This window comes from Oncorhynchus gorbuscha, linkage group LG17 (genome assembly GCF_021184085.1).
Source record: "Oncorhynchus gorbuscha isolate QuinsamMale2020 ecotype Even-year linkage group LG17, OgorEven_v1.0, whole genome shotgun sequence".
In the NCBI taxonomy this organism is placed as follows: domain Eukaryota; kingdom Metazoa; phylum Chordata; class Actinopteri; order Salmoniformes; family Salmonidae; genus Oncorhynchus; species Oncorhynchus gorbuscha.
The window spans coordinates 17,324,717-17,349,225 of NC_060189.1; the positions used below are offsets into that span (position 1 = coordinate 17,324,717).

Sequence of the window (24,509 nt, forward strand, 5' to 3'; positions counted from 1 at the left end):
AATGTTATTTGTCACATGCGCCAAATACAACAGGTGTAGGTAGACCTTACAGTTAAATGTTTACTTACAAGCCCTTAACCAACAATGCAGTTTTAAGAAAATACCCTCAAACAAATTTAGGAGATAAGAATAACAAATAATTAAAGAGCAGCCGTAAATAACAATAGCCGGGATGTATACAGGGGGTACCGGTACAGAGTCAATGTGCAGGGGCACTGGTGTTGAGGGAATTGAGGTAATATGTACATGTAGGTAGAGTTATTTAGCTATTCTGACTATGACTTTACTTTAGCAAATATGATGACAATGATGTAGGCTGTGTGTAGCGGTTTGGAAAGTGTTTTCCACCTGGTCACATACAGCTGATGTGTTGTGCATGAAGTGAGAGGAGGAGAGCACATGTGAGAAGGAATACAACTTGGCTTCTATGAAAGTGATCTGTGTTTATGCCTGATCATTCCGCTGATTCTGTTTCAAAAAGTTTCATCAATGGAAGCAAATGGAACAGAGTGGGGATAAACATACCTACATTTGTCCAATAGAAACTCTCATTTGCAACTGTTGGACTTAGCAAGCAAGAGTGTGCAAGACTGTATGGAATGTCACCTCAGTCCATGTGTCAGTATGTCACCTCAAATTTGTCTCTCGACTTGTGTGCATCTACGTTGTGAACTTTCATTTATAGGCTAGGTTGTAGTAACCTCATGATGGATATACTGTTAGTATCATGTAGTAGCCTAAACCTATCGCTGTTATATTGAACTGGGTGAACGGAATATGAATGACAGTCATCCAATATGCTTTAATAGAAATAAGGCCATGCTCATAATTTTTTTTACCCCTCATCTTAAACAGCACTGACTGACACTGGTCTCTATCTCTGTCCGTCTGTCCGTCTGTCTGTGTCTCAACCTCTTTATCTCAGCTTGGCCATTTAAAACAACAAACCCACATCTCTTCCACAGTTTGCGTGAGGCCAATATCAGTAAGTTCTCCCTTATCAGTGTGCGTGTGTGTGTGTGTTTGTGTGTGTGTGTGTCTATATAGAACTGGAAACTGAAACAACTTGGATGACTGATTATCCAATACAAGGCAGATCGTATAATCTATAAGGAAGTAAGTCTGTTATAGACTGAGTTTATAGACTACATTCAACAGAGAGATTTTTATTTCCATCCAACCTTTACTTTGCCAAATTGTCACTTGTAAATAAAACACATGTATTAAACCCATTTTAAGGCCATCCATTGAGCTCCACCTGTGTATTGGAATATAGTCTGATGGCTGGTACATGTTGTTCTTTGTTTCTACCACAGTCACATTCTTCACACTAGCGTGTGTTAGCTAACATGGCTAAAGATTCTACCTCACGCTGCCCGGTCAGTGCACTGTTAAATTAAACCAGTGGCAGTCTGGTTATCATGGAGGTGTGTTGTATCATGTGTGACTGTGTTGTAGGCCTGCAACAAAAGATTGTGAGTTCAATACCTCAAGTGGGTCACTATTCACATCTCTGAAATATGTACTCATTATAACAGTAAACAGCCAAAACAGGGGCATTGAAGCGTAGTACCATAATAATGGGTTTGTTTGTTTGGTAAGTTTGGTCATATCTCATTCAGCCAGATGTATTTCTATCATACAGTAAGACTGCAGTGAAGTAAAGTTTCGAACTCAGAATATAAATCATGTTATCTTTTTTGATGAGGTTCCATGATTGTGTGTTCATTGGAACCTGTCTGCAATAGATTTACCAATAGATTTGTTTCTTTAAACAAACTGAAAATATCTTCCCCCTATGGGATCCAAAAAGTGTCTTGAAAAGAAATCAATCGCTTAATATCACAAGCACAATCTCACCAATTCAAAGGGAGTTTTTACACGTCATAAAAAAAGTACTCCAATTGTTAACTGAAACAAACATGGCAGGATTCCTCTGTTCAGAGTTTGATTTGTTTAGTCGAAGGGCAAGCAATCAGTGGTCAAATTATGAATTATTTTTGTTGGCCTAACAAAGGCTCCCTGTCTAGAACCTGCTATTGTAGCATTGATCTGAGCTGTGTGTGTGTGGCTGAGAGTGTGTGTGTGCGACTGAGAGCGTGTGTGCGTATGTTTGTGTGTGCATGCATGTGTGTGCATGCATGTGTGTGTATGTGCATGAGCGTGAATGCATGTGTGCATGTGTATGTCTGTACGTGAAGACTTGGTGGGTTGAGCCTGTCATTCCTAAGGAGGCTAGCCAGTGCTCCTGTCTTGTCATCCTGTGATACCTCTCATTTGCTGCTGTCCTCTGAACCAGAGCTGAAGGCTGGGATCAGGCCACCCTCAGGGACAAAATTACTCAAACACTACTCTTCTGTCTGTCTGTCTGTCTGTCTGTCTGTCTGTCTGTCTGTCTGTCTGTCTGTCTGTCTGTCTGTCTGTCTGTCTGTCTGTCTGTCTGTCTGTCTCTGTCTGTCTGTCTGTCTGTCTGTCTGTCTGTCTGTCTGTCTGTCTGTCTGTCTGTCTGTCTGTCTGTCTGTCTCTGTCTGTCTGTCTGTCTGTCTCTCTCTCTCTCTCTCTCTCTCTCTCTCTCTCTCTCTCTGTCTCTCTCTCTGTCTCTGTCTCTATCTCTCTCTCTCTCTTTCTCTATTTCTCTCTCTCTTTCTCTATTTCTCTCTTTCTCTCTCTCTCTCTCTGAGTCAGGTTTGTAGACCTCATTGCTCACACACACTTTTTCGGTTCTGACAGCAAATGTTCTATAGGACAGGGCTTTGTGATGGCCACTCCAATACCTTGACTTTGACACTCCCTCTTTTTGCTCCAAACATAACAATGGTCATTATGACCAAACAGTCCTTTTTTTGTTTCATCAGACCAGAGGACATTTCTCCAAAATCTACAATCTTTGTCCCCATGTGCAGTTGCAAACGGTTTTGGAGCAGTGTCTTCTTCCTTGCTGAGTGGCCTTTCAGGTTATGTCGATATATGACTCATTTTACTGTGGATATAAATACTTTTGTACCTGTTTCCCCCAGCATCTTCACAAGGTCCATTGCTGTTATTCTGGGATTGATTTGCACTTTTCGCACCAAAGTACGTTCATCTCTAGGAGACAGAACGCATCTCCTTTCTGAGCGGTATGACGGCTGCGTGGTCCCATGGTGTTTATACTTAAGTAATATAGTTTGAACAGATGAACGTGGAACCTTCAGGTGTTTGTAAACTGCTCCCAAGGATGAACCAGACTTGTGGAGGTTTTTCGGAGGTCTTGGCTAATTTCTTTTGATAGCCCCATGATGTCAAGCAAAGAGGCACTGAGTTTGAAGTTAGGCCTTGAAATACATCCACAGGTACACTTCCAATTGACTCAAATTATGTAAATTAGCCTATCAGAAGCTTCTAAATCCACAACATAATTTTCTGGAATTTTCCAAGCTGTTTAAAGGCACAGTCAACTTAGTGTATGTAAACTTCTGACCCACGGAAATTGTGATACAGTGAAATAATCTGTCTGTAAACAATTGTTGGAAAAATTACTTGTGTCATGCACAAAGATTTCCTAACCTACTTGCTAACCGAACTGTATATAAACTTCCGACTTCAACTGTATATACAGTGGGACAAAAAAAGTATTAAGTCAGCCACCAATTGTGCAAGTTCTCCCACTTAAAAAGATGAGAGGCCTGTCATTTTCATCATAGGTACACTTTCACTATGAAGGACAAAATGAGAACAAAAATCCAGAAAATCACATTGTATGATTTTTTATGAATTTATTTGCAAATTATGGTGGAAAATAAGTATTTGGTCACCTACAAACAAGCAAGATTTCTGGCTCTCACAGACCTGTAACTTCTTCTTTAAGAGGCTCCTCTGTCTTCCACTCGTTACCTGTATTAATGGCACCTGTTTGAACTTGTTATCAATATAAAAGACACCTGTCCACAACCTCAAACAGTCACACTCCAAACTCCTCTATGGCCAAGACCAAAGAGCTGTCAAAGGACACCAGAAACAAAATTGTAGACCTGCACCAGGCTGGGAAGACTGAATCTGCAATAGGTAAGCAGCTTGGTTTGAATTAAATCAACTGTGGAAGCAATTATTAGGAAATGGAAGACATACAAGACCACTGATAATCTCCCTCGGTCTGGGGCTCCATGTAAGATCTCACCCCGGGGGATCAAAATGATCACAAGAACGGTGAGCAAAAATCCCAGAACCACATGGGGGGATCTAGTGAATGACCTGCAGAGAGCTGGGACCAAAGTAACAAAGCCTACCATCAGTAACACACTACGCTGCCAGGGACTCAAATCCTGCAGTGCCAGACGTGACCCCTGCTTAAGCCAGTACATGTCCAGGCCCGTCTGAAGTTTGCTAGAGAGCATTTGGATGATCCAGAAGAAGATTGGGAGAATGTAATATGGTCAGATGAAACCAAAATATAACTTTTTGGTAAAAACTCAACTCGTTGTGTTTGGAGGACAAAGAATGCTGAGTTGCATCCAAAGAACACCATACCTACTGTGAAGCATGGGGGTGGAAACATCATGCTTTGGGGCTATTTTTCTGCAAAGGGACCAGGACGACTGATCCGTGTAAAGAAAAGAATGAATGGGGCCATGTATCATGAGATTTTGAGTGAAAACCTCCTTCCATCATCAAGAGCATTGAAGATGAAACGTGGCTGGGTTTTTCAGCATGACAATGATCCCAAACACACCGCCCGGGCAACAAAGGAGTGGCTTCGTAAGAAGCATTTCAAGGTCCTGGAGTGGCCTAGCCAGTCTCCAGATCTTGAAAGTCCGTGTTGCTCAGCAGCAGCCCCAAAACATCACTGCTCTAGAGGAGATCAGTATGGAGGAATGGGCCAAAATACCAGCAACAGTGTGTGAAAACCTTGTGAAGACTTACAGAAAACGTTTGACCTCTGTCATTGCCAACAAAGGGTATATAACAAAGTATTGAGATAAAATTTTGTCATTGACCAAATACTTATTTTCCATCATAATTTGCAAATAATTCATTAAAAATCCTAATGTGATTTTCTGGATTTTTTTTCCTAATTTTGTCTGTCATAGTTGACGTGTACCTATGATGAAAATGACCTCTCTCATCTTTTTAAGTGGGAGAACTTGCACAATTGGTGGCTGACTAAATACTTTTTTGCCCCACTGTATATATACATGTATATACACTCACACTCACAAGCAGCAGCACACGGACAGCTCTACTCTTGTTTATTTTACTTTTATTTAACCAGGAAAGTCATTGGGAACAGATTCTCATTTACAATAACAACCCGGTCAAGTTAAAGGTAAAGTTTGTCGACATGACTTTTGCAATGATTGTTGGAAGTCATAGATAATGTGATTTTAATTTGATTGTGGTCTAATTGTGGTTTAATATGAGCGGCCTTCTGGGCCTTGAAAGAGATGTTATTAATTTCAGTGGAGTTCTCTGGTGTTGTAATCAAATGTGAAAATAAACCATCTATCCACTATATGCACAGCTATATTCAACAGTCATTCCTTCTTCCCCCCTTCATCCCTCCTCCTGCCCGTTCATCCCAACCAGTGTCACTTGCCGTTATCAATTACCCATTAGACAGTGTAATATTCACCCAATATTGCCACTGTGCAACTGGGAGATTTTACAGTGATCAAAACCGACAAATCTGATTTAAACACCATGCATAAATAAGAAGTGGGCGCCCTCACCAATCTAACTAATGAATAATGGATGGATGTTTTCTAATCATTTTCCAATACCGCACCGCTTTTCCTCCAGCCCAACAGGAGGAAGGGAGGATTACTTTTTCATTTCTTTTTTTCCTTCTCTTTCTTCTTTTTTTAAAGTAACAAAAAAACACAGACCTCAAATGTAAAAGACAGTTAATGGTGAGGTAAATGAGCGTGGAATGAGCATTTCTGAGAGATCTTAGCAATGCCTCGCTCTCTCTTTCTCATGGCTTCACATTGCTGCCTCCCTCTCATAAGGCATGTGTAGGTGGTAGGATGGGGGCGGGAGGAGTGGGGCAGGGATTGACACTACACGTGAGCCTTGCTGGTGAAAATATTCAAAAATGCTATCCCATCCTCTCTTAGCCGTCAAAGCAAGCTAAATACTGATTGTAATAAATGAAAACGCTTCTGATTGATTATCATCAGTGACAACACTCTGGCTTGATCATAATGATATCATTCCTAATGTAATAGTCTTAACTGCCCTTTGTCAAGTTCTCTGAGCTGCGTCTGAATAGTTTTGTTCAAAACGCTATATCACATTTGTGTTTATTCACCATAAATCATTGCTTATGCATACCTGTGTGTGTGTGTGTATACCTGTGTGTGTGTGTATATATTATTATTACGGTTCTCAGATTTTGTATTTATAGATTTTAGGTGTGTATGAAAATGTAGGCTTTTTTTGCAAAATGCTATATATCCATTGATTAGCTGGAATGGAATGTAAATCCTGTATGTTTCACTGTTATATGTGGTTAATTCAACTACAGTAGCTAGCTATCTTATGTATGCACTTACTGTAAGTCGCTCTGGATAAGAGCATCTGCTAAATGACAAAAATGTGAAATGTAAATGTTTACATGTTTACATACTGCTTTACTCATCTCATATGTATATACTGAATTCTATTCCACTGTATTTTAGTCAATGCCACCCCGATTCCCCCGGTACTGCTGCTCATTCCATTCACCAGCTCCAGAGGTCTACGTCACCGGCCTTCTAGGCGTCACTGAACTGGATCATTCCCACCAACCCCGGACTGTCTTGTCTCATTACCCACACCTGGTTCCCATTCCCCTTGATAAGTATGTGTATAATTGTGCCCTCTGTTCCTCAGTGTCCTGGTTGATTATTGTTCCCATGTCCGTTGGTATGTGAGTTCCTGTGCTTTTTATTTAGTATTTTGTGCGGCATGTATTGTGCAGTGTGTATTGTGCACTTGTTATTACGGGTCTCGTCCAGTGTATTGTTGTGCATTTCTTATTACTGGTTTCGTCCTGTGCAGTGTATTTCAGGTCTTGTCCCGTGAATTTGTTAGAGGATTTACCTCACTTGTCACGACTTCCACAGAAGTCGGTTCCTCTCCTTGTTCAGGCGGCGTTCAGCGATCGACATCACCGGTCTTCGAGCCTTCGCCGATCCACCTTTCATTTTCCATTTGTTTTGTCTTGTTTTCCTGTGTATAATACCCTCTGTTCCCCCCCATGTCTGTGTGTGGAATTGTTTGTTGTAAAGTGATTGTGCATTATCGACTGGTTTGCGACAGGTTATTTCAACATATATTTTGTTGTTCTGGGTGCTGTCGGTTTTGCATCATTGAAACTTCTCCGGTTAGTACCTAGTTCTGCTCTCCTGCACCTGACTTCCTTGCAGCCAGTTATGCAACACAACTGAATATGGAGTCAGCAGGAGCAGGTGCCCCTGGTATAGGGGTTGAGGAGCGCGTCTGGGAGTATGCGGCGATGCTCCACCATCTCGGCGCCGCCATGGGCCGAGTCGTCCAAACTATGGACCCCTGGGAGAGACAGGGAGCTCCTCCAGGGCCTCCACCAGCACAACAGGGGTCTTCACTACTCGCCTCCCCTGCACCCGGTCCCAGTGGGATTCGTCTCACACTTCCCCAGGAGTACGATGGGACGGCTGCACGCTTCCAGGGTTTCCTGTTGCAGCTGGATCCTGGCAACCGTCCACCCGGCTCCTTCGGGCCGTGAGAAGGTGTCCGCCCCTGCCTCGTGCCTCTCGGGGAAAGCCCTGGAGTGGGCCAACGCCGTGTGGAAGGAAGGAGATGCAGTGCTGGACCAATTCGAGGACTTCAGTCTTCGACCACCCGCCCGAGGGTAGAGCGGCGGGTGAACGTATCTTCCATCTGAGGCAGGGGACGAGGAGCGCCCAGGAGTTCGCAATGGACTTTTGGACCATGGCCGCCCGGGGACGTCCAGTGTCTGTTGGTTCCATTCCCCTGCTCCACTGCTCCGATATTCATGGATACCCTCTGGGTGTCGAGGCAGCAGGCACAGCACTCTGGTGGGACCCCAGGTGAGCCGGCACCATTCTCACCCAGAGTCATCTGTTGTACACATGTTTTTGTATGTTACTTTTCCTGAGTTTTCTCTGAATTTCCAGCCTAAGGTGCTCGTTGATTCAGGCGAGCCTGAGAATTTCATAGATCGATAATTCTCCCTTAGTTTAGGGATCCCCATTGTTCCAGTGGCTATGTCCTTCCCAGTTCACACCTTAGACAGTCGACCATTAGGGTCAGGGTTGATTAGGGAGGCCACCACTCCCCTGGGCATGGTGACGCAGGGGGGTCACAAGGAGAGACCATTGGTGCTACAACGGTGGAAAGTCCAGACCAGGTCTCCACCGTGCACATTCCCCCCAAATATGTCAACTTGGCTCTCAACCTTTTCCAAAAAGATGGCGACTCAATTACCACTCCATCGTCGGGGGGGATTGTGCGATAAATCTCCTGGTAGACACCGCACTTCCCAGGAGTTACGTGTATCCCCTGTCACAGGTGGAGACGGCAGCTATGGAAACATATGTCTTGCGTCAGGGGTATATTCTGGTCCTCTACTTCACCCGCCTCCTCTAGTTTATTTTTTGTGAACAAGGAGGGAGGTCTGTGCCCATGTTTTGGCAATAGAGCTCTTAACCAGATCACTGTGAAGTACAGTTACCCTCTACCTCTCATAGCCACAGTGATTGAGTCAAAGGTGCAGCATTTTCTACGGTTTACAACCGGAGGTTTATCCTGGGTTTTGGTCTGGTAGCGGCTCCCATTACCTCACTGCTGAAGGGGGGCCCGGTGCGTTTGCAGTGGTCGGCTGAGGCGGACAGGGCTTTTGGTCACCTAAGGGCTCTGTGCATAGCCCCTGTGCATTCTTCTCGAGGAAGCTCAGCCCGGCGGAGCAAAACTATGATGTGGGGGACCGGGAGCTGTTGGCTGTCGTCAAGGCTTTGAAGGCGTGGAGACATTGGCTTGAGGGGGCTAAACACCCTTTTCTCATCTGGACTGACCACCGCAATCTGGAGTACATCCGGGCAGCGAGGAGACTAAGTCCTCGCCAGGCAAGGTGGGCCATGTTTTTTACCCGTTTTGTTTTCACCCTTTTGTACAGACCAGGTTCCCAGAATGTCAAGGCAGATGCACTGTCCCGGCTGTATGACACAGAGGAGCGGCCCATGGATCCCACCCCTATACTCCCAGCCTCCTGCCTGGTGGCGCCAGTAGTATGGCAGCTGGACGCGGACATTGAGCAGGCGTCACGTGCAGAGCCCGCTCCCCTCCAGTGTCCCTCTGGGCATCTGTACGTTCTGTCTGATCTATTGGGCTGACACGTCACCCTCCTCTGGTCATCAAGGTATCGGTCGGACAGTGCGCTGTTTGAGTGGGAAGTACTGGTGGCCCACCTTGGCCAAGGACGTAGGCACTTGCCAAGAGGTAAGTTACACCCTAAGCCGTTCCACAACAGCCATGGTCGCACCTGTTGATAGATTTTCTCACAGATCTCCCCCTCACAGGGTAACACCATGATTCTGGTCATTGTGGACCGTTTCTCTGCCGTCTCCTTCCTCAGCCTGGTCTCCCTACGGCCCTACAGACTGCGGAGGCCTTGTTCACGCACGTCTTCCGGCACTATGGGGTGCCTGAGGATATAGTGTCTGACCGAGGTCCCCAGGTCTCGTCGAGGGTCTGGAGAGCGTTCATGGAGCTTCTGCGGGTCTTGATCAGCCTTATTTCAGATTTTCACCCTGAGAGTAACGGGCAGGTGAAGAGAGTTAACCAGGATGTGGGTAGGTTTCTGCGGTCTTATTGCCAGGATTGGCTGGGGGAGTGGGCGGCGGTCGTGCCCTGGGCAGAGATGGCCCAGAACTCGCTTCGCCATTCCTCCACTAACATCTTCCCCTTCCAGTGCCTACTGGGGTATCAGCCGGTTCTGGCTCCTTGGCATCAGAGTCAGACCGAGGCTCTTGCGGTGGACGACTGGTTCCGGCACGCGGAGGAGACATGAGCGTGCCGTGCTGCACCAGAAAACCAGCGTAGACCGTCACCGCAGTGAGGCCCCGGTGTTCGCACCGGGGGACCAGGTCTGGCTCTCGCCCCGAAACCTGCCCCTCCGCCTGCCCTGCCAGAAGTTGGGTCCGCAGTTTGTGGGGCTGTTTAAAGTCCTGAAGAGACTATACGAAGTGTGTTACAGGTTACAGCTCCCTCTTATTACCATATAAACCCCTCGTTCCATGTGTCTCTCCTCAGGCCGGTGGTGGCTGGTACGCTCCAGGAGTCTGAGGTGCGGGAGGTTCCTCCGCCCCCTCTGGACATCGAGGGGGTCCCGGCATACGCCCTTCACTCCATACTGGATTCGAGGGGTGAGGGGCCTTCAGTACCTCATGGAGTGGGAGGGGTACGGCCCGGAGGAGAGATGCTGGGTTCCAGTGGGGGACGTGTTGGACCCTTCAATGCTGCAGGAGTTCCACGGTCTATGTCCGGATCACCCTGCACCTCGCCCCCCGGGTCGTCCCGAGACAGGTGTCGGAGCGCTGCTGGACCTGCGCGTCAAGGGGAGGGTACTGTCACGACTTCCGCCGAAGTCGGCTCCTCTCCTTGTTCGGGCGGCGTTCGGCGGTCGACGTCACTGGTCTTCTAGCCATCGCCGATCCACCTTTCATTTTCCATTTGTTTTGTCTTGTTTTCCCACACACCTGGTTTACATTCCCTCATTATGTGACGTGTATAATACCCTCTGTTCGCCCCACAACTCTGGGTCTTTTCATGGCATGTTGTATATTCTGGGTGGATTATTAAACGCCCCTATTACGAATTCCTGAGCCTGTCTCCACTCATTTATACAATGCGACATTTATTACTTACATTATTTTACTTTCAGATGTGTGTGTAATGTTGTTAATCGTTTCTAGATACTACTGAATTGTTCGATACTACTGCATTGTTGGAGCTAGGATCCCAAGCATTTCACTACACCCGCAATAACCTCTGCTAAATATGTGTATGTGACCATTAAAATGTTATTTGAATTTGATTTGATTTCTCTGAGAGTGAAGCTGTTATGTTGCATTTTGTTGAAAACATGATCATTTGTCTCTCTGAATTGAAATCATCAAGTGATAGATTTTAAACAAATACATGTCAGTCATTGATCAACCCCAACCCATGATTAGATAGTGAAAAACACCTCTCTTTCATAATTTCTTTAAACAGTAAAGCTAATTTACAAACGTTTCTGAAAATGGATATAGTGTTTTGGAACAAAGCTCTTCATTTGTTTCCTTAATGAAAGAAGGCCAAACCAAGTTATGCAAATTATTTTTTACAGGTGCCTGCCTGCCTGCCTGCCTGCCTGCCTGCCTGCCTGCCTGCCTGCCTGCCTGCCTGCCTGCCTGCCTGCCTGCCTGCCTGCCTGCCTGCCTGCCTGCCTGCCTGCCTGCCTGCCTGCCTGCCTGCCTGTGTGAAACAGGTCAGTGCAGCTCCTGAAATGGAATACCCTTCTCACTGTTAATACAATCGTTGGCTTGAATGTGTGCCGGCTAACGGCACCACAGGGTCAAATACAAGCAGGCTATATCCTAGGGAAAATACAGTATATCCCATTCCTGAATAAATGCAGTGCATTGCAATGAACGTGTAATATGGGGGAGGTCAATGGTGTATAGCCTACTGTGACTCAGTACATAGGACGGTGACTAACCCAGCTCCAATCCACTGCATAACAACCCAGTCACAGCCAGTGTAACTCATACAGATGTGTATGGTAGTGACAGTGGTGTATAGGCGTGAATGCGGAGTGCCAGCCCGACCCTATGCAGGACAGGTGAAGTGATGAATGGGAGCCTGTTATGCCACGAGGTGAAAGTGTCCATTAATCACTGCTCTCCTCCACTCTCCTGGCTTTTCCATTACCATGCACACACTCCAACAGGCCTGATTGGTTTTTAATTGGCCTGCCCGCCAGGAAATACATCACGTAGCGCTTCCGTCCCCGAGGAGAGGAGAGGGCCGGAGAGGATAGCACTGTGTTCTTAGACAGATGACCAATTCCAAATCAACACCTATAGCCCTATTCCCTTTCACACTTCTGGTAAAATCTCAAAAGATTGGATAGGTATTAATAATGTGGTAGCTTAATCTTGCCATCTAATAGGATTTTATGACCACCTATCCAAATTTGGTGCAGTTTGGTTTCACTCATCAGCGCATTGATTTTTAAGACTTACAGAAACCTGTCATGAACCAGTGAGGCACACTAGATCCCCCTTTCTCAGAGTATGGAAGGATCAGTATTGACATTGCAGAATTTACCTTGGATTTATCCCATCACAAAACCAGCTGAACCACATCATTCAGTGATTGCAAGGGCACATCAATGTCTTTTCAACATCCTACCACTGGTTTACTCAGTCAAGCACATCTTGATAATACCCACGAATAAGATTAGCTATAGGGAATAAAAAAGAACAACATCTAAATAGAAATGGTATGTACATGTTTAAATTAATCCTGACCACGGCCTAATCGATTTGATCCTAGTTATGAATCATCATAAGCATCGATCTCCTCCATCATTCTGGATGATGTACAGTATATATACTGTAGTTATATAAATACATTCCGAGTGTGAATCAGAGAAGAACTGTGTCATGGGCGGGGGGGGGGGGGGGGGGCTAGCTGGCTGGGCTGTAAGCCTCTTTAGCTGTCTCCACAGGTGGGGTAGTGTGATCCTCTCCTGGGCCCCTGGGTGGCCTGGTGTTAACACGCTCTACAGGAAGGTACACCTTCGACCAGGGGGGCTTATTCATCAACTCCCAAACAGACAGACACACTGTCATGTGACCAGGCAATTCTGCCTCGTTTATGTCAGACAGGCTAGCATGCTAGTGTTAGCCCACAGTCATGCCATCTCATTTTAATAGAGTCACATTTTCACAGAGTAAAACGAGCAGACTTATAATTATCTATATTTGCACACAGTCATGCTATCAGACTTATAACTCTCTATATTTTTACACAGTCATCCTAGCAGACTTATATCGCTTAATAGTACACAGTCGTGCTAGCCACATCCATCAAGACTGGCTAGCTAGATAGTTGAGTCACATATTTAACCTTTATTTAACTAGGAAAGTCAGTTAAGTACAAATTCTTATCTACAATGACGGCCTACCCCAGTCAAACCCGGACAACGCTGGGCCAATTGTGCACTGCCCTATGGGACTCCTAATCATGGCTGGATGTGAAACAGGCTGGATTCCAACCAGGGACTGTAGTGATGCCTCTTGCACTGAGATGCTGTGCCTTAGACCGCTGCGCCACTCAGGAGCCCTAAAATAATATTAGTGTGTGTGTGACTATGTGACCTGCTTCTATTCACCTCAGACAAACTAACATTACCATAGTCATGCTGTCCACAGCACAGCACAGACAAGCTAACTGGCATGTAGCTATATGACCCAGTAGGGTTAGTGTGTATGGAATTCCTATGGAGATCCCTTCAACACACATGCACACACTAGCACACAAACACCCACACACACACTCCCCTATTCCTATGGTGTAAAGAGTTAAAGGTTCATATCTTAGACATGCATTTCAGTTTCAACCCACTAGAGAGATGCAGTCGTTATTGTAGAGATACATAACTACTTCTCCAGCTGCCAGGAATATAACTAGAGAAACTGTTAACAAATGATTCAGAGGTTATTCTGTGCAGATGTTGTTTTGTAAGAAATCATTAAAGAAAGTTTCATTTTCATAGCACAATTACACTCTTCCTACAATAGCGGACCTTTAATCAACAAAATCTATTATTGTATCCAGGCTAGCCAGCGGAACTCAATCAACAAAACCAATGTAATTATCTAGAAAAAAGAGATATCAATAGTATTTAAATGTATTGTTGGAAATTGATTAAAAACAAACTTGCTTAATTACTTTTTATACCAAACAAATGTATTGTGATAAAAACCTCAACACTTCCATGTCATGTAACTGTAAAGTAATGTTGCCAAAAGTACCCAGTATGTTTTGAAATCCCACCAGTAACCGTTTTGCTCAGTAAAATGCTTACTTACCGGTCCTTTCCAACAAAGCTGAGAGAAAGTTTTTGAAATAATATAAAAATAATACAAGGAATAAATACACAATGAGTAAGGATAACTTGGCTATATACAGGGGGTATGTGTTCAGGGGTACGAGGTAATTGAAGTAGATTTGTACATATGAGGTAGGTAGGGATAAAGTGAAAATGCAACAGCATACTTAATAAACAGTAGCAGCAGCATATGTGATGAGTCAAAAGAGTTACTGCAAAACGGGTCAATGCAGATAGTTAAGTAGTTAACCAATAGCTACCCAGACTAACTATCTAGCATTCTTATGGCTTGGGAGTAGAGCTGTTCAGGGTCCTGTTGATTGCAGACTTGGTGCATCGGTATCGCTTTCCGTGCGGTAGCAAAGAGAACAGTCGATGACTTGGGTGGCGGGATTCTTTGACAACATAGCCCCAGTGATGTATTGGGCTGGACGCACTACGCTCTGTAGCACCTTGCGGTCAGATGCCAAGCAGTTGTCATACCAAGAGGTGACGCAGCATGTCAAGATGCTCTATATGGTGCAGCTGGAGAACGTTTGTGGGTTTGAGGAACCATGCCAAATCATTTTTGGGGAGACGGCTCTGTTCGGCCTTCTCCACAACTATGTTGGTGTGTGTGGACCATGATAATTCTTTGGTGATGTGGACACCGTGGAACTTGAATCTCCAAACACGCTCCACAACAGGGCGTGCTTGGCCCTACATTTCCTGAAGTCTATGTTCAGATTCATTGTCTTGCTGACGTTGAATGAGAGGTTGTTGTCCTGGCACCATACTGCCAGGTCATGGACCTCCTCCCTGTAGACTATTTCATCGTCGTCGGTGATCAGGCCAACCACGTTTTGCCTTCAGCAAACTTAATGATGTTGTTGGAGTATCGTGCCCTGCCATGCAGTCGTGGGTGAAGAGGGAGCACAGGAGGGGACTAAACACACACCCCTGAGGAGCTCTTTGTTGAAGGTCAGAGTGGTGGATATGTTGTTGCCTACCCTCAACACCTGGGGGCGACTAAGGTACTTATTTATGGAGCCGAAGCACAGATTGAGAATCAGTCTGCACATTGTGATTCACGGACAATAAAAATAAAACTCCAGATAAACAACCTAGGTGTTATTTTATATTCTGAACTCAAATACAAGTCACACATTAGGAATGTGACCAAGATAGCTTTTTACCACCTGAGGAACATTGCCAAGGTGGGGCAATTTTAAGGTTCTTCTATTGGTTTTTAAATCAATCCCCATTTGTGCACCCCAATACATGTCAGACCTGCTTTTAAGTTATGTACCCAGTAGGGCCATCAGCTCCTCTGGCACTGGCTTTTTACCTATCCCAAAGCCGAGGACCAAGAGGCATGGAGAGGCAGCCTTTAGTTATTATGCCCCCAGCCTCTGGAATAGCCAGCCAGAGAACTTGGAGGGGGGGGGGGCGAAACTGGGAATTATTTTTATTTAAAAAATTATCCTTTTATATTTGTTGTGCAGTAAATATTTTAGTTTTTATTCTCATTTTTTCCTGTGAAGCACATTGCCTTGCATTCCATGTCTGAAATGTGCTGTATAAATTAAGCTTGATTTGATTTGAAGTCCAAGAACCAGTTGCAGAGGGGGTTGTTCAGTCCCAGGATCCTGAGCTTAGTGATGAGCATGGAGGGCACTATGCTGTTGAACGCTGAGCTACAGTCAATGAACATCATTGTCACGTAGGTATTCCTCTTGTCCAGGTCGGAGAGGGCAGTGTGAAGTGCAATAGAGAGTGCATCATCTGTGGATCTGATGGGGCAGTATGTGTATTGGAGTGTGTCCAGGGTGTCTGGGATGATGGTGTTGATGTGAGCCATGAACAGCCTTTCCAAGCATTTCATGGCTACAATGAATACTATGATGTGGCAGTCATTTAGACAGGTTACCTTTGCATTCTCGGGCACAAAGACTACGGAGGGGTTGAAAATTTCAATGATGACACTTGCCAGCTGGTCAGTGCATGCTCTGAGTACGCGTCCTGGTGAATGTTCACCTGTTTAAAGGTCTTACTTACTACAGAGAGAGAGATCACATAGTCATCCAGAACAGCTGTTGCTCTCATGTATGGTTCAGTGTTACTTGCCTCGAAGCAAGCATAGAAGGAATTTAGCTTTTCGAGTAGGCTCACATCACTAGGCAGCTCCTAGCTGGGTTTACCTTTGTAATCCATGATAGTTTGCAAGCTCTGACACATCCGGCGAGCTTCAGAGTCGGTGTAGTAGGAATCAATCTTAGTCCTGTATTCATGTTTTGTCTTTTTGACTGCTCACCAGAGGTCGAGTAGGGTCCCGTTCCTTGAAAGTGGCAGCTCTAGCCTTTAGCTCAGTGCGGATGTTGCCTGTAATCCGTGGCTTCTGGTTGGGATATGTACGTGCGGTCACTGTGGGGATGGCGTTGTCGATGCACTTATTAAAGAAGCCAGTGACTGATGTGTTAAACTCCTCAATGTTATCGGATGAATCCCAGTTCTGTAGCTTTTAGCATCAGCTTCATTGGACCACTTCCATATTGAGCAAATCACTGGCACTTGCTGTTTGAGTGTCTGTGTGTGGAGTAAAGGTGAACTAGAGTTTGTTCGTCTCTAGTTGCACAGGTGACATGCTGGTTAAAATGTGGTAAGACGGATTTCAGTTTCCCTGCATTAAAATCCCTGGCCAGTAGGAGCGCTGCCTCTGCATGTGCATTTTCTTGTTTGCTTATGGCCCTATACTGTTTTAGGGCGGTCTTAGTGCCAGCATTGGTTTGTGGTGGTAAATAGACAGCTACAAAAAATCTAGGTTTTGATTATATTTTTTAACTCAGGTGAGCAAAACCTTGAGACTTCCTTAATATTAGAGATTGCGCACCAGTTATTGTTAACAAAGACACACACCTCCCTCATAACCTTACCCGAAACTGCTGGTCTTTACGATGCATTTCAAAAACAGCTAAATGTATATTATCCATGTTCTTGTTCCGCCACGACTCCGAGAAACATAGGATATTAAAGTTCTTCAGGTCCCAATTACAGCATTGTCTCGAATGGAGCTTGTCCAGTTCGTTCGCCAAGGGAACGGAAGGTGGAGGCAGTTTATTAACTCGCCGACATAGTCTCGTCAGGGAGCCCGCTTGTTTGCCTCTCTTGCACCGTCTCTTCCTTTTTTGATTCCCAGGGATTAGGGCCTGGCTTGGAATGAGCAGTACATTCACAGCTGCCGACTCGTTGAAGTAGAAATCTTCATCCAAATCGAGTTTAGTGATCGCTGTTCTGTTGTCCAGAAGCTATTTTCTGTCGTAGGAAAAGATTGCGGAAATATTATGAACAAAAAAAGTTAAGATCAGTGTAAAAACAAAATACACCAATTAGCAAAATTGGTCAGGAGCCCGTAAAACAGTAGCTATCTACTGCAGCTCCATCTTCATCTGTCTGGCCTCCTGAGACTGTTTTGATTATGTGGGATCCTTGAGATGCTGAGGAAGAGGGTGAATATATGAGATGAGGGGTGGGTAAAGGGAGGGATGGAGGGACAGCCTGGTCTCATAGACTGGAAGTAACATAGTAAACGTTAATCCGAGAAACAAATTATATGATAGGTTACCTTTGGTATGGTTATATAAAACAGAAGGTAACTTAACCCTTTACACTCGTGGGACTTGGACTATATGTATAGGGCTAAATTTAAATGTTTCAAAAAGAAGAAATGCATAACTATAGTAGCAATTGAAATAAAACAGTTTGGAGTTTATGGAAAAATGATTAGACCAATGGTTAGGACACAACAGCTCACCTGAATACAAACATTACATTGCTGATTGTATGTGTATTTTACATTTACTCTACTTTTCTTTCACTGCATTTGTTGGTAACGAAATTTGAAAATACTTTGAATACATTCAGTAACACGATAATATGAGGTAGGTGCAACATAAGACAACAATATTACAAGGGTTGGAGTGAGAGGACTATAACTGCTGTCTCCAAGTGTCCACACACCTCTCCAAAGTGTGCACAGTTCCTAAGTAAATGAAATGCACTTTTATGACTCAAAGAAAAGTCTTCAACTATAAGGTGCTTTTTTGAGCTGTCCTTGATCTGCCTTTTAAGAACTAGAGCAAGCACATTTGTAGGTTTGGTTGGAACACAACCCTGCATCCCCACCATCACACAATTACTGTTGTTTACGCAGTCCAAAAATGGTCCATTATAAATCGCAATCTTGGACAAGTGGGAATCATTTGAAAGCATGTTCTATTGCCAACATGACTAACTAAGTTATAAAAAAAACGATATTACAAGGTTAAGCTTTCACAATACTATTCAGGGAAACGGATCGTAATTTTGGTGCGCAAAGAAAGGAGTCATGAGTGGATTCAGGTGCCTTTCCTTCACAAAAGACAAACATAGACACATTCGGTTCAGAACAACCCAGGGTATTACACCATGTTGTCTTGTAACTGTACGTCAAACAACATTGACACTGTATGTGACATTCATATTATGCTGTGGAAATGTGACGTGCACATTTGGAATCATGAGTGTTTGGCTTGCTTGCATGACCTCAAAGCCATATTTATTATAATCCTCAATGTCTCATCTTTCAAAATACATACAGCATTTCCCTTACTCAGATAACAAAAAACGAAAAGAGGGTCGTTGGTGGGCGTATAACATGAACGTCTAGAAAGCCAACGATTGAGTGTTCGACTCTCATTACGGTCAACTTTTGTAATTTTATCAAAAAGCAACTTTGCAACTACTTAGAATGTTAGCTAACCCTTCCCCTAATCCTGACCTTAACCCCTTTAACGTAACTCCTAAGCCTAACATGAACCCTAAGCTTAACCCCTAACCACAGCTAACATTAGCATTAGCTACCTAGCAGCCTAGCTAAAGCTAGCCACAACCAATTGGAATTCGTAACATATCATACACATTGAAAATTCGTAACATATTGTATGAATTGCAATTCGTAACATATCATAAGAATTGTAATGTAACATATCAAATAAAATGGAGGATAGATATCCACAAATTAATATATACCACACCATATGTATCATAATAATTTCAGTTTACTATGCTACGTCTAACCTTGAGTCCAGATTGGGAGGGAGGGGGTTCCCGGGAGCTGGTCGCATGAGAGCCAGGGAGGGTGCTATCCCTCTATAATTTAATCACATTTGGCTGTCTCCCTGTTCTCAGCTTCCACGGTAAAGCAAGCTAGGCACCGCGGTGACACACACACAGATAGAGAAACAGACACACACACTATCTCCCGCTCACTTTATCCCACCTCTCTCTCCCGCTTTCTCTCCCCTCACTCTCTCACCAACACACTCGTGAAAAGCAAAGCATTTCCTTCCTCATCCTGACACCAGAAAATTATACAGAACATCCCTTCACCAAACAGCCTCAGCCGGTCATCATGTCAGAACATCCCTTCACCATACAGCCTCAGTCGGTCATTATGTCAGAACATCCCTTCACCATACAGCCTCAGTCAGTCATCATGTCAGAGCAGCCCTTCACATGCAGTCTCAGCTGGACAAAATGTCCCTTCAACATGAAGCCTCAGCAAGACATCATGTCAGAGCAGCCCTTCACATGCAGTCTCAGCTGGACAAAATGTCCCTTCAACATGAAGCCTCAGCAAGACATCATGTCAGAGCAACCCTTCACATGCTGTCTCAGATGGACAAAATGTCCCTTCACCATGAAGCCTCAGCAAGACATCATGTCAGAGCAACCCTTCACATGCAGTCTCAGCTGGACAAAATGTCCCTTCACCATGAAGCCTCAGCAAGACATCATGTCAGAGCAGCCTTTCACATGCAGTCTCAGCTGGACAAAATGTCCCTTCACCATGAAGCCTCAGCAAGACATCATGTCAGAGCAACCCTTCATATGCAGTCTCAGCTGGACAAAATGTCCCTTCACCATGTAGCCTCAGCAAGACATCATGTCAGAGCAACCCTTCACATGCAGTCTCAGCTGGACAAAATGTCCCTTCACCATGAAGCCTCAGCAAGACATCATGTCAGAGCAACCCTTCACATGCAGTCTCAGCTGGACAAAATGTCCCTTCACCATGTAGCCTCAGCAAGACATCATGTCAGAGCAACCCTTCACATGCAGTCTCAGCTGGACAAAATGTCCCTTCACCATGCAACTTCAGCTGGACATCATGTCAACATTTCCCTGACTCCCCCCAGTTCTATAAAATGTGTACATTGTGTACAGCATATTGAGATCTACATCCCTAAGGCTGTGGGAAAATACAAATGATCTATCTTTATATGCAATGTAATAATCCATCAGTGACACAATATGTATTTCTTTCTAGAACCCATTTGATTTCCATTTCTAAATAGCCAGATTATAGAATATTGTAGACATAATTTGTGCATTCATCATTACCCCCCCCCCCCCCCCACACACACACAAAGTAAATTGCTGGTTAACAAAAAGAGGAGGAGACAGGCACACAATTATTTCAGTTCATTTTTAGATTTAGTGCTTTTTTGTAAAGGTTTGTTTTCTTCACCCAGAGAGACATGTTGCAGTGCCTCAGCCTTCTGCTCTGTGCCATGGTACCATGGTGCCACCCACCAGTGGCATGACAATGGGCCTCAGGATCTCATCACGGTATCTCTGTGCATTCAAATTGCCATTGATAAAATTCAATTGTGTTCATTGTCCGTAGATTATTCCTGCCCATACCATAACCCCACTGCCACCATGGGACACTTTGCCCATACATCTGATATCTGCCCGGTACAGTTGAAACCGGGATTCATCCGTGAAAAGCACATTTCTCCAGCGTGCCAGTGGCCATCGAAGGTGAGCATTTGCCCACTGAAGTCTGTACCGACGCCGAACTGCAGTCAGGTCAAGACCCTGGTGAGGACGATGAGCATGCAGATGAGCTTCCCTGAGCTTCCCTGAGGTTTCTAACAGTTTGTGCAGAAATCTTCCTGTTGTGCCACAGTTTCATCCCACAGGTGAAGAAGCAGGATGTGGAGATCCTGGGTTGGCGTAGTTACATGTAGTCTGTGGTTGTGAGGCCAGTTGGACATACTGCCAAATTCTCTAAAAGGATATTGGAGGCAGCTTAAAGTAGACAAGTGAACATTTAACACTTTGGCAACAGCTCGGGGGACTTTCCTGCAGTCAGCATACCAATTGCAAACTCCCTCAAAACTTGAGACTTCTTTGGCATTGTACTGTGTGACAAAACTGCACATTTTAGAGTAGCATTTTATTGTACCAAGCACGAGGTGCACCTGTGTAATGATCATGCTGTTTAATCAGCTTCTTGATATGCCACACCTGTCAGGTGGATAGATTATATTGGCAAAGGAGAAAGGCTCACTAAAAGGAATGTAAACAAATTTATGCCCCAAAATTTAGAGAAATAAGTTTTTTGTACATGTAGAACATTTCTAGAATCTTTTATTTCAGCTCATGAAACATGGGACTAACACTTTACATTTTGCGTTTTTCTATTTTTGTTCAGTATAGCTAACCATGTATGAGAACTCAAAACAGTGCAACACTTTGCCTCGGAAATGTAATATATCCTTTCAATGTTAGCTGCATGCTATAAAGGAATAATAACAATGTAGAGCATTCAATGGTTTGTTACGGCATCAAATCTCCAATACAATATACAACATGAATATCAACCATATGAAAATCCAACAAAAAGTAGAAGTATTCCAGAAGGAGTTTCACACTCTACTTGCCATTCAATCAAACAACTCAGCGATACAAAGCTTGGCATCAGAGATTCCAATTTAAAGCACAATATACAGTGAATACACATCTCAAAATTCTAAATATCTAAATAAGCTGAGACTCAAGCAATTCTAAGCAAGTGTCATACTGCTTAGTTCACTATCTTAAATTCTAGGTAATATCCTCCTTCAGTTTTAGCTATAACCCTCTTTTGACAATCTACAAACGTATCATTGACAGAAGCCAAAGCACTCACAAGAAGATTGAAAGAAGAAGAGTAACCCACCAGTCTCAGAATGCAGTCTTCTCCCAAACTTCTTTATGCTCCAGTATGTCCGTCCTCCTTTCTTTCTTTCTTTCTTTCTTTCTTTCTTTCTTTCTTTCTTTCTTTCTTTCTTTCTTTCTTTCTTTCTTTCTTTCTTTCTTTCTTTCTTTCTTTCTTTCTTTCTTTCTTTACTTATCTTTTATCCCACTTGTTCTTTACCCCTCACACACTCACACTGCTCCCTGAAAACTTATCATGTCCTCCTGTATGCAAATAATTTTGACTTGAGAGTCGGCTGGAGATGAGGGAACAAGGGAGAAAAAGAGGAGAGAGGCAAGAGATAGAAAGAGGAAGAGGGAAGGAGGAGAGAAGATAATGGTTGAAGGCAGGCAACCAATGGGCCTGGAGCTTAATGGAAAAAAAGGAATGAGGGCAGCACCAATGAGGCGAAGCGGAAGGGAGAGAGAGATGAGGGAGGAGAGGCGGCGAAGGTAAGGATGGTGAGAGAGCGCACAGCCGAGAGGAAAGCGCGAAGGAGAGAGTGGAGCGGCAGACAGAGAGAGAGAGAGAGAGAGAGAGAGAGAGAGAGAGAGAGAGAGAGAGAGAGAGAGAGAGAGAGAGAGAGAGAGAGAGAGATAGAGAGGGAGGGAGGAAAAAGAAGCAGAGGATGTGCGTTGCAGGGGCTAGGTACCCCAGTGAGATAGAGAGACTGCAGAAGAGAAGAGAGGGAGAGAAGGAACAGTGTGTGGCTTACCGTAGTGTAGATGGCATTCTCAGACAGCCACGCAGACAGACTCCTCACCCAGCGAGACTCATACAGCACAGCACACCGTACCAAGACTGATGAATGACAAAAACAACAAAGGAGAAGAATACCAAGCCGCCTGGTACCCTAAAGCAAGAGTGCGTCTGTGAGTGCATGTATGTGTGAGAGCGATCATGTTCATGTGTCTGTGTGGGGGGGGTACGTGCTGAGAGGAGAGAGAGAGTCTTTCTTTCTCTCTCACTGTGTATATGTATGTATTTGAGAAGAACACATATCCCTGTTTCTCTCCCTCTCCCACAATCTAGCGCTCTCTCTCTCTCTCTCTCTCTCTCTCTCTCTCTCTCTCTCTCTCTCTCTCTCTCTCTCTCTCTCTCTCTCTCTCTCTCTCTCTCTCTCTCTCTCTCTCTCTCTCTCTCTCTCATGTATTCAGGGCTGCAGACAGTCTGCTCCCAGCATCAGTTCTTCCCACGGGCCGTGGGTCTCAGGAGGGTGGGAGGGGGCGGAGGGATGGAAGGGGAGGATGAAGGAAAGGGAGGATAAATGGAGGGGGATGGGGCGGGGCTTGCATGACGTGTGGAGAGCTGTGGACTGCTGTATTTAACCTGGGAATCTACAATGTGCCCATGTATCCTCCAGGAGGAAGCCAAGATGAGCTCCTCTGGTTCAAGACACAATATGTGGCTGTAGTTCAGCTGTATGTGGAACTGAGAGCAGTAAGATTGTAGAGTAGAATGGAATATGGGAAGGCTGCTGAGCTGTAGTGCACACGGTTAATTAAGGCTGCTTTCCTGTCTGGGCTTTGAACTATGGTGAGCAGCAGAATGGTGGAGGAGATAAATGAGTTGGAAAGCACGCTCGCCGTGTTCTCAGCCAACACACTGACAGCTAGGGAGGCAGGAGAACCTATTGGCTAAAACCTAGGACATATTTACAGTAAATCATGTCCTGCTGTAGAGCGCTGACATGTATAGTCATTCTTGTGTGAATGAAAAGGGAATAACAGCAAATACATTTGCATTTTTACCCAGATATGCAAATCAAGGAAAGCTAATTTGGTCCCTGAGACATCATCAGAATTAGATTATGAGTTAGATTCATTTCGTACCGGACAGAGGAGCTAATTCATTCATTTCTACTGGTGAGTTTGAATGACTTGCCAAAGTAGCTTGGAAATCCAGAGAGAAGCCTTGGGACAACAACAGTGGTAATACCATGGGAGAAGGTAGGCTAGATATTATTATAAAAAATATTTAAAAAATGCAATACTTACATTGTTTATATTCTAGACATAGTTATATGAAAATACATAAATACAAGTGGAAAACAAAACATGTATTAAAGGAAAATACATCAAAATACAAAATGTTTAAATCTATGACAGAAAATATTGCCAAAATTCTGTTTTGATCCCCAAAATAACAATGAACAAATCATGCTATATAAAGCCGCATTTAGCAGAACCAACAAACAGAGAGCTTTCTTTAGTAATGCTGCCAGGCTAGCAGTGAGTGAGACGAGGCATGATAAGTACTCCAGTGGATTGGGACATAGGCTGCCCTGAGGGGGCTCAATATTAACCATTTCAAATTCCTATTTGGGTATGTTAATGCCAATCGAGC

General features: G+C 44.3%; 1 protein-coding gene across 3 annotated transcripts in view; it reads right to left on the reverse strand.

The window, feature by feature from the left end:
• LOC124001193 (myelin transcription factor 1-like protein) overlaps positions 1 to 22,639 on the reverse strand; it is a 152,439-nt gene extending 129,800 nt beyond the window's left edge. For all 3 annotated transcript variants that reach the window (XM_046307803.1, XM_046307804.1, XM_046307802.1), the window contains exon 1: positions 22,146 to 22,639. The gene's annotated coding sequence lies outside the window, so the exon portion shown is untranslated. The remainder of the gene's footprint in view (positions 1 to 22,145) is intronic.
• Positions 22,640 to 24,509: the final 1,870 nt, after the last annotated feature.